The 9,182-nt window shown below is 34.2% G+C and overlaps 1 long non-coding RNA gene across 1 annotated transcript; it reads right to left on the bottom strand.

The window, feature by feature from the left end:
- Window positions 1-6,536: 6,536 nt before the first annotated feature.
- LOC150036300 (uncharacterized) lies at window positions 6,537-8,188 on the bottom strand. Its single transcript, XR_016529868.1, has 2 exons — window positions 7,333-8,188; window positions 6,537-7,213 (listed from the first exon to the last, which is right to left on the bottom strand). It is a non-coding gene; the product is annotated as an uncharacterized LOC150036300 (long non-coding RNA).
- Window positions 8,189-9,182: the final 994 nt, after the last annotated feature.

The raw sequence follows: 9,182 nt of genomic DNA, 5'->3' as shown, positions 1-9,182 counted from the left end.
AACAACTTAGTAATTCTTGTAAGTATGACCCGCCATTTTCAGATCTTATAGAACGGTATGAACTTGCCTCCAAAATAGAAGACAATATCCAAGACGGAACTATAAAACCCTATTCATTTTACTGAAGCCTGGGTTATTCTGAATCCTATGTTACAACCCTCCGTGGGATAGCCGTCGCTAAACGACTAGCAAAGGGCCGCTTAAAGATAACCAACAGGCGTAACATAAGAATCTCACAGTTCAGACTAATGGAGGAGACCATAGGATATATTGACACATATCTTTCACCCACTTACTATGAATTACTTCCTTTGTTTACCTTGATATTGACTCAATCAAAACACTCTTCGTAGGGAGGCCACTTTCAGGGTGACACGAAGCGTCATATGAATCTCACGGTGTAAACTATGTAGAGACATGGTAGTTGAAATCTATTTATCGTATAATAGACTTATGTTTGAACAACTTCCTCTTATTCACCGAAATCTAGATTTAAGCTAAAAAAATACTTTCCGTAGGGAGGTCACTTCCAGGGTGATACATCAAATGCATAAATAATTAAACCTAGACTGATATGGTTTTAGTTTTGGCAAAACAAGCATACAGAAGCCTAACTATTACAATCAGCTTCAAAATCATCTTTGAACCGCTCCAAATCGAACCCAAGCATCTTGAACCGGACTAGATGAGTCTGAACCGGACCATTAAAGTCTAAACTGGACCAGCCAAAACATTTTAAGGCTGAACCAGATTGGACCTTAAGAAAATCGGTCGAACCGGCTACTCTCGGTCCAACTCAAAATCTTGCAAAGGCCATTCGTATAGCGTTGAAGATTATCGTCTTGCTCCATCGCCTTGTGTTGTGGAAGGACTACACGATTGCTTAGTGTTTGCCTCAACTAAACGATCGTTTAGCTTTATCGCATAAAACAACACGATCGCTTAGTGACTGTTGAAGCTAAACGATCACTTAGCTCTATCGTATAGAACTACACGATCGCTCGACTCCATCGCTTAGCTATCGTATAGCTATTGCATAACTATCGCTTCGTTCTATCGTATAGAACCAAACGATCACTTAACACCATCGTCTAGCGCATCATGTCATCGTTTAGTATCCACCGTAGCTAAACGATCGCTTAACTTCATCATATAGAACTTCATCGCGTCGCTTAGCATTTCATAGGTAAGCAATCATTTACTTCCATCGCATAAAAACTTCAACGCATCGCTTAGCACTTCGTCTACACGATCACTTAGCTTCGCATCTAAACGATCGCTCAACACTATCGTGTAGTACTTCATCGCATCACTTAGCGCGTAACTTTGCTAAAAGATCGCATAGTACCATCGTATAGTAAATTCAACGTATCATTTAGTTCCCACGCCAAAACTAAATGATCGCTTAGTGCTATCGTATAGCAAATTGAACGCATCGTTTAGCTCCCGCAAGTACACGATCGTTTAGAATTCAACATCACAACGACCAGTGCCCATTGCTATACGATCGTCTAGCTTTTCTTCACATCGTGTAGGATCTAAAGCTAGACGATCGTTTAGCAACTGGAAACTCAACAACGATTCTGAGCAGAAGCTAAAAAACTGGTACAGCAGCTCGGCCTCCTTCACTTGTTTCTTCAATTACATCTTAATTTCAACTCTAATGACTTCAAATAAATTATAGACTCTTGCTAACACATATACGCTTATCAAACAAGAGCCAATTACAAATTTAAATCAGAAACTAATGAGAATTAAACAGCCAAAACTCAAAAAACCATATTAGTGAACCAGTTTCATATTTCTCATATAAAACACCCACCAAACCAAAATTAAACCGAATTGAATGCTTATTTGATGCTTTGATACCAATTGTAGATTGTATCAACAGTAGTGGAAGCACAAAGATCATCTAAACACTCAAATTCACTAATTTTGGCAAAATATAAAGCATGCTTTTGCAGAAACAAGTGAGTTTAAAGACATACCTCTTGTAAAACTTCTTCAAAGCTCCTTCACCAGCTGCTATCTTCTCCAAATCTTGTTGTAGACCACCTCAAGATCTTCCTCAGTATTCTCTTGGTGCTCTAGATTGGGTTGTGGGACTCAAAACAAGCTTGAATCAAGGATAGAAGAAGAAATGCTCACTGTAAAAGACCAATTGAAGAACTCTTTCTTCAAACCAAATTTTCTCTCAAAATCTCTATAAATTGCATGCCCAATTTTTACTCCAATCTCTTCATTATATTACAGATCAACATGCAAATAAAAGAGTTACATGATTTGCAGCTCATGTTTGGAGAAGACAAAGCCAAAGAAAATGCTTCATGTCTGAACAACTACAAAGATGGATAATGAAAAAACTCTTTTTTCCATTTAGTGTTTTGTATTTTTTTTCTCTCTTTTCAATTTTATCATAAAATCAAAATTTTGATTTTAATAAATCTATTTTGATTTTTAAAAAATAAAAATTAATTAATTTCATAAATTAATTATTAAATAAAACTTAATCAATTTAATATCAAATATTAAATTAATTTTAACACAAATTCATCTTTATATATTTAAATCACATTTATAATATATATATATATACATACATACATACATACATACATATATATATACATACATACATACATACATACATATATATATACATACATACATATATATAGATACATACATACATACATATATATACATACATATACATACATACATATATATATATAAATTCTCCTATTTCATTTAATACTCAAATTAAACATGAATTATATCTCATATAATTACTAATTCCCTTAATTCTAATTTGAACGATGCAAATTAACTTATCACGCTATTCTAGAGATAGTCCGTTATGAGCTAGTAGGGGGACCTTACGGACCTACAGATCATGGGCTCCAACGATCCGAGATTAATTGACTAAACTCATTAGACTAAATTAATCCCCATTCGTTAACTAATGGGTCACTCCACTAAAGCCCATAGTTTCACTCCCTCACTTTAGATATATTATGTCCACATGATTTAACCATAATCAGCAAGTCGACCCTTCACAAGTTCTTCGTAATAACGGCTGGGTCAAATATCTGTTTTACCCCCGAGATTACGTCTTATTCCTCAAGTCCCTACTGATCCTCTAATGAGCAATTGATTTGTGATCCAATCACTAAACCAAACTCTCTCAGCTCAGTGAGAGGGTTAGGCCCTTTGGATTCAGTACTTGAGAGACAACCTTTCTCTTATCCCTAAATCGGGTAGGCGTGAACTCCGTCTTGCACTCTATGTCCTCAACTATCTATCCGATCTTACCCCTGAAATGGGAGTCTTATTGAGCCGGCGCTATTGAGCCAACCCTTAACTATGTAAATCTAAGGGCAATCCCGAATAAACAGAAGTTCATAGTTAGCTTAGGATTAAGATCGTGTTATCTAGGTCATCTAGGTGAACTAGTCAGTCTTAAATAGTAAACAGCGTTATAAAGTAAGAGTGACTTATTTCTTGGTCCTGATCTTATGCAAACTCATTCCATAGGACGCCCCCACTTCTCATGTCATAACATGTACGAATTAGGATCACATCGTATGTAGCACTTTACAACTCTTTGTAACAATTACAAAGTAGGCCGCATCTAATGGTGTTACCAGAATAAGGTACCCAATCTCATTCATGTACCATAGATCATTTTGACTATTTACTTGAACCCGATCCACTCTTATGTCTCCACATAAAGTTCAAGTACTCATACAATAGTCATGGGTCTTAGTTTATTGAATTTAGACTTTCATACAATTTATGAAATCAATAACAAGTATATTGATAATAGAAAATATTTACTATTTTACAAACTGCGAGTTTTTAGGACATAAAACCCAACACAGATTGCCAACTCAACAAACCTACCATTTTGGGGATTCGTCTGATTGGGGAGCTAGGAATTCAACTACACAAGAAGGAATTCACTCCTTTCCTAAAGTAGAGGTAAGTAGATAAATTGCTCCCTTGAGAGGTGATTCCGAGTCTTGAACATAGTGGCCACACCCTCTCTTAGGAAGAGAGGACTCCGTCATAGTAGGACTGTGAGTTATTGTTCATTAGAGAAATCAGTGGTACTTAAGACATTAGATGTAACTACAGGAGTAAAACGGTAAATTGACCCAACTGTACTTACGAGCGATTTGTGAAGGGTCATCACACTGTTTATTGGTTATATCCAATAGACACATAAATATATCTGTAGTACGAAGAATGCAACTTTCGGTCTTTAGTGAAGTGACCAGCAGTTAGGGGATGGTGGATCTCGTGATTAGATAGTTAGTCAGTTATTCACATATCGTTGGAGCTTCAAACTACAGGTCCATAAGGTGCTCTTGGTAACTCAATGGGTACAAGTTGAGAATCAAAATTTGGGTTAATTTCAAGTGTTCAAATTAACTAGAGAAAATTTAGTTATATGTGATATAATTAAATTAATTCAATTATATGTGATATAATTGATATGATGTATTAGATACATTAATTGGAGAAATTAATATAAATATGATTTATATTAAATACTATAATATAGAAAAAGAACTATGGTTTATATGTTTCATATGATGAAATATTAAAACTATATGTTATAAATATAATATGATAAGTTGGTTATCATATTTATTTATAATATATTAATTATATGATAATTATCCTTTTCTTTAAAAACCGAATTGAGTGGGAGGTTTTTAAAATAGTTATGGTAACTGCGAGATAAAAGGAAAATGGTTTTCCAAAAATCAAGTTGATAATTCATTCAGATTGATCTCACAGAAAGGCTATCAAGTAAAAGTGTTTTACTAAACAATAACATAGAGAGACTACACGATGGAGTTCCGAGTTTACTATACGATAGTTACTCAATTACTCGTTGCTACACGATCGAGTAGTAAGTCTATATGATAGGCTTCGGATATATGGTAACAGGATCAGAAATTTTCATATGTAGGGGAAAAAATCCACTTTTTAATATTTTGAATATATGTGTGTGTATATATATAATTTCAATTCCCATTTTTAGGGAGCAAATTAGTGAGAAAATGTGAATAACTTAACATTTTTATATACCTTTTTTAATATAAAACAAATCGAGGAGGAATAAATTATCCAACGATATGCACATTGTGGTTGGTTTTTGATACCTGTTAGGATCTGAATTTAGAAATGTGCATGTTTCTATTATCCACTGCTACTAGATATGATACAAATTCATAGTATTTTGTAGTCTCCCTTGTTTATTCATTTATAAGTAGCATGTAGTAATTTATAATATATGCATAATCATTTCTATTTAGACTGTAATTGTTGTGTTCTTTCTAATGGGATTTGGAACGATTCGCTTCCACTCGTTGGATGTCTATGTTTTAGATTTCCTTCAAGTTATGATTCCTATTAACAGTGACTCCAGTCAATCCTTCACCTTATCCTGTACAGAAAAAGGAAACAATCTTATACGAAGAGACTTTGTTTATTTTTACTGTTCTACAAATTTCCAGGAAGGAATGGATATGCTTGTGCAAATCTTCAAGTGGAGTTCCTCTAAATGTGTTCTCTCGCCATTTGAATCAGACCAAGCTTCAGCTCAAAATTATTGGCATTTATTGGGACCTCTGCAATGCCAGACTGCGACGTAGGAACAGCTGGCTGGAAGTAATCTCGAATAGTTCTACCAGCTCTCACTTGGTCTCCCATGGTGTCGAATTCAGCTCTCACATTCCTTTTTACTCTTCTCAATGTTCATTCAATTTCTGGATCAAAAGGAATAAGATCATATTGTTGACTTCGTCGCATACACAGGGATTCTCCAACAACTCAATAAACATTAAAAAAAAACAAAAAAAAACAACAAAAATTTAAATTAAGATCAATTCAGTTCTTAACAATATAAAGCTTCGAAAAATTATTATTGTCAGTCTCTGACAACAGCGCAAAAAACTTGATACCAAATGTAAGCATAGGTATTGAAGTAATAATATCCCAATTAAAACCGAGTATCGTCCTCAGAGACTAAAGTGAATAATTTCTCCTAAGCTTAGTTATTGTAGTTCTTTATTGATTTTAGTTAGGCAATCAGAATATCAATTTGTGAGTGAAATTAAAATACAATTAATAAAAAGGAAGACACAATCAAGAAGAGTTCAATTCTAGGGTGTTGTTTCATTAAGGGGGTGCAAATGGAACTTGACATGCAATTGATTAATAAAGATTGGTTGAAGGTAGAAGTTCTAAATTCGGAAATTTCTCTTTCAAAGTTTCAAGCTCAATCCATCCTAACCTTAGTTTATCAAGTTGAATATCTTCCTATTGCTTAAACTAGTTTGCATTAAAACACGTCAATTACACCTCTTGTTATTCTTGAATCATTCTCATGCAATCTTGAACAACAATCTAGATAACCATGTTTAACAAATTAATCTCTTTCTCAAGTAGAAGATTAACCATAGATCAATTGATTAATGGCCAGTTAAGCAAAAACATTAAGAACAAATAATTTAGAAACCTAATCAAGAATTAATCAATCATAATATTAAGAATTCATTCAAGAAACCCAAAAATCCAACACCACCCTAGAATTTAGAGTTTAGCTACACATGATTCCTTTAATAATACTCCCTAGACAAAGAGAATTTATCATGGAGAAAGAATGAATTAAAGAATTAAAGAAACAATCTCTCTTCACCGTAACCGAATCTCAATCACGATCTTCTTGACCTCCACCAACGAATTCCGGGCTGATCTCCAGCTAGGAATCACTTTCTAGATGAATGCTCTCTGCCCTAGGTTGAACTCTCTCCCAAAAAATCTTGTTTTCCTCCAATTCTTCTCCTTCTTCTCTTAGACGGTGCTACTGTTCTTTAAGACAGATTTTCCCAACGTTGCAATGCTGACGTTCGAAGCGGTTGTAATGCGCACCTACCATCTAAAGCGTTGTATCGCTGCAAAGCAACATTACGACACTAACCTATTTCTGCTCTTAGGTCTTCAGCATCGCGAGGCAGGGTTGCAACGCTAGCTTAACGTTGACCCCCCGACTTTTCTTTTAAGTTCAGCCTCTTTTTCTTCAATTTTGGTCTCTAGCTTCCCTCCTATTTCATAGTTGACCTTTAGATACTTGTATTTGGAGGTTTGCTTCAAGATTTGGTCATTTTTGCCTATTTTGCACCTAAGGTTCAGCTTCCTGAAATTACTCAACAAACCACATCAAACCATATAAGACTAGCAATAATAATTCTGAAATTGAAAGTAATTAAAGCACTTTTCAGATGCTTTTCAATGCAATATGAAGGGCTTACTTACCTCATATCTATGAAAGTCCATCTGATGACTCAGGTGTATTTCTTCAACACTTTCAAAAGAACTTCTTCATTGTCTGAAGTAAACATGGCTAAGATAATAACAAGCAAGGTTTTTCCTTCACTGAATAAGGCATACTTTAAATGAGCGGGAAGAATTTTCATCTCTAATGCTAGTGACTACTCCAGTGAAGGTTTAACCTTACTATTCGGTCACCTAAGTCCAGAGGCTCAAAGTTTCTCTGAATTACTTTCGTCGTATAACTTGTGTCAGGGAGCTATGTGTTGACTTCACTTTCTTCATCTTCAATATCACCTTCAAGATGTGTTTCACATCACCAATCGTCTTCTGCATCAATTACTTGCCATCCCTCCATTTCTTCTGGGTATTCCAACGCCTTAAGTGTTAGAGTAAACATGTAATAAACGGAAGCAAACATAATCATTAAGCACTTTTATTACACTTAATTTGAGTATAAAGCATGCTGAAATAAGTTTTTCACATACAAGGGTTTTCAAAAAAAAAATAAAACCTTTGAAGATTTCTTCTTCATCCTAGCTGAACTCCACGAATTTGACCTTCAAATTCTTAGTAGACCACTAAGAGAATCTTCTCTACTATCCTCTAACTTGGATTGAGTGGTGGAACTCTGAATAGAGAGCGATTTCGGTGCAAGTTTGGAGAGAGATATAAAAATGCAATAAAGATGCATATAAGCCATCCATGCAGTCTCTAAAAATGAAGTATTTAATCAACAAATACATGCAAACACTCACTAATCTAGCCATTTGACACTTCAAATGACATTTAGTAAGTGGGATAGATATAAAAATGTGGATTAATCCACTAACAAGATAAAAATGAGGTAAACCCATTTCAAAATTAAAAATAATTTCAATTTTCATATTTTATTTAATTTAATTTTTCATTAAAATCAAATTAAATAAAAACTAAAATTCAATTCTGAAATTGAATTTTGTAAAATTAAAAAATTATTTATTTTACATAATTTTAATTAATTAATTAATTATTAAATTAATATTAAATTAATAAAATACCTATTTCAAATATGAATCCTATTCATAGACCTATAGATCATGAGCTCCAACAATTTAAGATTAATTAGCTGAACTCTTTAAAGTGAATTAATTAATATTCGTTAACTACCAAGACATACGACTATAGCTCAGTAGTTGCACTCTCCTCATTGTAAATATATTTCTGTCCACTTGATTTAACCATAATCAGTAATTCGATCCTTCACAGGTTGTTCGTATTTACAGCTAGGTCAAAATTATCGTTTTACCCCTATAAATACATTTTGCTCCCTAATTCTCCACTAATCCTCTATTGAACATTTGGTTTATAGTCCAACTAATAAATCATTTCCCTCTCATCCATGAGAGGGTGGGGTCCCTTTGTTCAAGACTAGGAATCAGTACTTAAGAGAACAACCTATCTGCTAACCCTAAAACGGGTAGAAGTGAATTCCATCTTGTAAGACCATGTCCCCAACTATCTATCCGATTTTATCTTAAAAATGACAGGTTTATTGAGCAGTACTACTGAACTACTCTCACCTATGCAGATCAAAGGAGAATCCCGAATAAACAGGAGTTCATAGTTAGAACAGGATTACGATTGAGTTACCTTAGATCATCTAATTGAAACAGTCAATTTTAACAATAAACGGTTATTATAAAGAAAAGTGACTATCTCGTGGTCCGGTCTTATGCAAATATTTATTGCATAGGATGCCCCCACTCATGTCTCCACGTGAATGATTTTGGGATCACATCATTTGTATGAATATATAAAGTAGGTCACATCCAATAATGTCTACAGGATGAGGT

This window comes from Benincasa hispida, chromosome 5 (assembly GCF_027475165.1).
Source record: "Benincasa hispida cultivar pf3 chromosome 5, pf3_genome.v1.1, whole genome shotgun sequence".
Taxonomy (NCBI): Eukaryota; Viridiplantae; Streptophyta; class Magnoliopsida; order Cucurbitales; family Cucurbitaceae; genus Benincasa; species Benincasa hispida.
Note: the sequence above shows the minus strand (reverse complement) of the source record. Positions and strands in the feature narration are given on the sequence as shown.